Consider the following 5,218-nt stretch of genomic DNA (forward strand, 5'->3'; position numbering starts at 1 on the left):
TAAGAATTCTGGGAGTTGTAGTTCTTTATGGGCTTAAGCAGGTAACGTATACGTCGCAGTATTTACTTCAGTTTTGGAGTTCATCATGAAAAGACCGAGTTGTCGATTCTGATCCAGCCAGAGCTGATTATGATGTATTTCAATGACGTTATTGTTGCTTTTGATTACCTACCAGCCAGGGGTGTCCAATCACGGTCCTGGAGGGCAATTCCAAAAATCATGTAATTAAGGGTCTTGCAGGGCTGGAAATACCGGAAGGGTAAATAAAGTTTGGCACCCTTGCTTTCGCTACCATTCTTAGGGGATGGGCACAGTGAGAGATTGTCTGCTCGCCTGGTCAGGGCCGGATTAACCCATCACGGGATCCTAGGGAAACATACACCAAGGCACCCCTCCCTTCTTCTATTAATAACAACAACAACTAGCCTACATGTATATGTAGCTTATAGAACTCACGCTCCACCAATCTGCAAAAGTTATGAATGTGGCTGCTTGGTATTCAACCACCAAATCTGTGTTACACGTCAAAGCAACAGAGAAAATTAAATAGTCTTTTGTACTTTACTAGAATCAGCATAGACGATGCAAAAAAAACCAAACGAGGACACAAGCTCATAGCTAGTTACGGCCATGCTTACCCGTCACACACGATTTCCGACGTTCATCAGTTTTCTGATACAAAGTCCATCTCTTCAATGTTACAGTTTATTTGAATATCCGTCAGTTTCATCCTGACAAAAATGCACCGACAACGAAGCGAACGAGACCAGCTACTGTAATGTAAAACAGTTAATCATTGAACAGTTTTAGATACTGTGATGTATTTATGTATTTATTTTAATCTGTGAGCTTTAGTTGCCTTTGTGCATTTTCATTTGCAAGTGAACTGTGACATCATGGCTTTATCGAGCACTATATTCTGCATTGTTGAATATTGACTTTGGATACTGTTTTAATTCTGGAAACTGATGTTTGTTTTTTATTTGTATTATTTTTGCTAAATTGCATAGACTTTTACGTTTTACGCAGTTCTGCGCATGGGTAACATTTTGCTGTTGAGTCTTCAATGGGGAATTTTACAGACCGCTACAATATGTACCGGATTTAAAAGTATGTACTGTATTACAGTCCACAGTCGTCTCTTTTGGCAAGTGATATTTTCATAGTCATGTCGTTCTGAATTAAAATACAGTATTTTCAACTATGTATTTTTGACATTGTATCTTTTTTGTGTTCCCTTAAAAAACGGACAAGGGTTGGAACGGGCCAAAATGAAATAATCACATAGGCGACACACTCGTTTAACCGGCACTTAAGTCAAAATTGTAGAGGGTTGGATATGTGAGTGCTGACTGTATATATTGTGTGGTAACGTTACAGGTATTATTTTCTCAACACCATGTTCTTTAAGATCAGGGTTAAGTTAATGGTTTGAACTGAAATGGCCTTCTTCGATTGAATCATTAAAAATCACAATTCAAGTTACACTATTCATTCATTTTGATATTTTACATGCAAAGTGGTTTGAAAAAAAAGTCTGTGGCAGTCTGTCAAATAGCAGAAGGGTGACTTTGGGAAATGTCTTACATTGATCTCAGGTGTGAAGCCAACAGTAAGAAACCAACAACAAAGAGGTTTTGATTAAACTTTTACAATAACAGACACTGGCAGTGTCTCCCTCTAGTGCCCTCATCCACAGGTTACTTCATTTGAACCCCCCTGAGCTAAAGAAAGAATAACAACATTAGGTGGCAGTGTTGCTGTAGTCTTTGACCATTGGAGGATTCATATCTTGATAAGTTCCTTCCCATTCACAATATTGGTGACTTTTTACTGCCTTGCATTGTATATTAGAAATGTTGTTAGTTTATTAAATTTACAGTGTTTATATATATATATATATATATATATATATATATATATATATATATATATATATATATATATATACAGTACTGTTACCTTTAAGCAGAGTTAACAAAGCTCTATAACACACTAATACAGAGTGGTCTAGAGAAAAGATGTTGCACAGATGCAGATGTTGCAGAACTATATGATTAATCAGAGGTCGTGTTAACACAAAATAAATCCATTTCAACATTTCATACAGCCAGCACAGAATAAATAAACAGGATTCCTCTCTAATATTAACATAATTCATAGATGAACAAAAGCCACAGCGCCAGGGAAATGGTTCAAATTGCTGTTTCAATTCAATCAGCAGTTTTCTAGGGTCCTCCATTTGAAATCTGTTTACAGATTGCAGGGACCCTCAACATATGAACACATGGAATTGTTAGGATTTAACGTTGCCTGGCAACACTGTTATACCCCAGTACAGCCTTCCTTCTTCTCGTGCTGGAGTCACGCAGTGTACGAAAGGTCCACAAGAGGTCACTGTTGGACCTCCCTCTTGATATTGCTGAGCACCCTGGCAAAAGAGAAGCCCCAAACTTACTATATTACGAAATCAATATCCTTGAAAGCATGTGAGTCCTTTTAAGAGATGATCATTGCCCACTGTTGACAAGCTACTGTGCAAATGTTTAAGTCAAGAGCATTTTCTAATAACATGTTTGTTTTAAAATAACTAATAGATATATAAAAACTCATGGATTAGGGGTCCCCAGTGTGACTCACCTAGTAAATGCAATCTGGAGCTTGCTGGTTCGAATCCTGGTCAGCTGAATTGCTGATTTTGACTGGGATGACAAAGCGAGATCTGCATTGACCTTTGCACTGCGGGCTCGGGAGCAAAACTGTCAACAAGTGCCCCCTGCAGGTGTGGTACTAGATATCAGCTATTGGCCAGACACATGGTCTGCACTGTGCTACTTACTATATGGGACACTGAGTATGTGGCAGTGACTTTGAGCTGTCCTGCCACATAAGACTAATGGAGTGCCAGGCAACATGGCCCTGGTGAACACATCTAATGCATTGTGGACTTTTGTCTACCATGGCATATAGTATACCACAGTAAACTTGCATAACCTAACTCTATGTAATTCTATCTTATTTCTAGTATCATTTCACTGAATTTGGTGTTTGAGACTCATTCAAAAAGACCATCTGCACATTTGCATTTTCACTGCAGTCTAATGGGATTCATTTACAAGCCCGGGCTCCATTCCAAATGTACTTGAGAAATGAATTGCTCTAATTTTCTATGTTTACCGGGGAGAGACAAAAAGGTAATAATATTTTATTGCTTTAACTTTGACTCTTAATTTGTCTGTGCGTAATTAAAATAGAGAACAACAGAAGACCCTGTGTCCTCTATGTGGGGCCTCCAAAAATCCCAGCATGAAGAACGCTATGGATCTGGAGCAGCCAGGAGGCTACTGAAACTGGAATGTAATTTATTTAAGATTTGTAAGTGTGAGATTTAGTCATGTATCTCCATTAACATTACACTATCAGGCTTTCAGAATTTCAAACCAGAATCCCTGCTTAGTGCTGGAGTGGTTATATACACAATATGTTAACATGAAGTCACTGTGACCTTCAATCAATAGGCTGTACGTTGCCATTCCCTTGATGAGATGATTAGAAATGGGTACACATCCAGTTTAGTGAGTTTACTTCACAAATATAACAATAACCATTACCCAGAACTTGCTGTGCCTCACAGTAAACAGTAAAGCAGCATGGAATTCATATCACCTTCAATTTGTGACAACAGATAAAGTCCTGTTATGGAACCTTATTGATATCAGGCAAAATTCATTTAAATCCCATTTATTTTTACAATGACCTTTGGGATTATATTTTAAAAAGTAATATTTTTACTGTCCTGTAACATTTTAAATGTTTTTGTTTCTGAATGCGGTTGGTCAAAGACTCATTTCTTTTCATACTAGATAGCTTAGAGCTGGGTGATAAGCAATAACTACCTTTCTCTCTGACTTCCTTATACAGTTAGTATCCTACCAGCAATAATTGTGCTGGTAATTCTGACTGCTTGTAAAGACTTTTTAACATTGTATCTCATGTGCTCGTTCCTATAAATGAACATGGGCATGTTTGAATTGTCTCCGAATTACCAAATTATAATTATCATTAAAAAAAAATGTGTGTGTGTGATATTAAATGCAAGCTTGTAACTACAAATAACAAACCACTCTGTGGCAATTTGTTTGGTTTAATTGTTTTTGATTCTCTTCCTAGGATTTTCAATTATAATTATCGCAGAAAATGTAAATGGGTTCATTATAAAAATGACAAGCTCCAGTTCTTTTAATACCCCCTGAGGGATATCTAACAGAGACTGAACAGCCATTATAAAAGTTTACCACAGTAAAACTGCACTGTAATTTTGCAGTTTTCACATGCTTTTCCCATGGTTATACCATGCATTTACATTGTACCATGTTTTAGCATGCTTTTTAATATGCTTTAGCATATCTTTTCCATGCTTGCCTATGATTTACCATGCTGCAAAATTGGTATCTACTGATTACACTCTTCTAAGATTGCAACAGTTGGATTCCTGTGTGCTTCTGTTACTGATGCTTCTATTTCAAATACACTTTACTTCTGGAGAAATAAACTTCCATCAATCTCATTATGGTGACAGACAGACTGCAGAGATATCTTGTAAAAACCAGCAGTTATGTGGCAACCTACATAAATAATATTAGAACAGTAACTATAATGCTACTACTACTACTACTGCTACTTCTAATGATAATAATCCCAGACATACACAACCTTTCAGACCCATCTTATCTGTTAAATTCATCGCTTGAAAAACATCCGTTGTGGAGACTCAAGGCTTTTAAAAACATTGTGGTAGTAAACTGTGATAATTGCTGATGTGGACAATTCTTATCAGAATCAACATCTGTATTAACTACGGAAATGTCATATATAATAAATTATGGATTGATGATGACTAAATAATATATGCAGTAAAACAAAAATGAATTAGGGGAGCTAGCGAGATAGCCATGTTGAGCCCCAAAGCAATGACGTAAATCTAGGAGATGCAGCAGAAATGACAGAACTGTATAATTAACCAATCAATCTATCAATAAATGTAATAATCCAGGTGAGAAATCACAGAGAACAAGCCATGGAGACACAAGGTGTGCCCAATATCGTCGCCTGAGGATTCAAATCGGTTCAACCTATGTGAACTAAGGGGCTACCAGTTAGAAAAATGAGCATGATCTGCATAACGCAATTACTGCACAGGAAACATTACATAGAAGCA

Source organism: Acipenser ruthenus, chromosome 13 (assembly GCF_902713425.1).
Source record: "Acipenser ruthenus chromosome 13, fAciRut3.2 maternal haplotype, whole genome shotgun sequence".
NCBI classification, from domain to species: Eukaryota; Metazoa; Chordata; class Actinopteri; order Acipenseriformes; family Acipenseridae; genus Acipenser; species Acipenser ruthenus.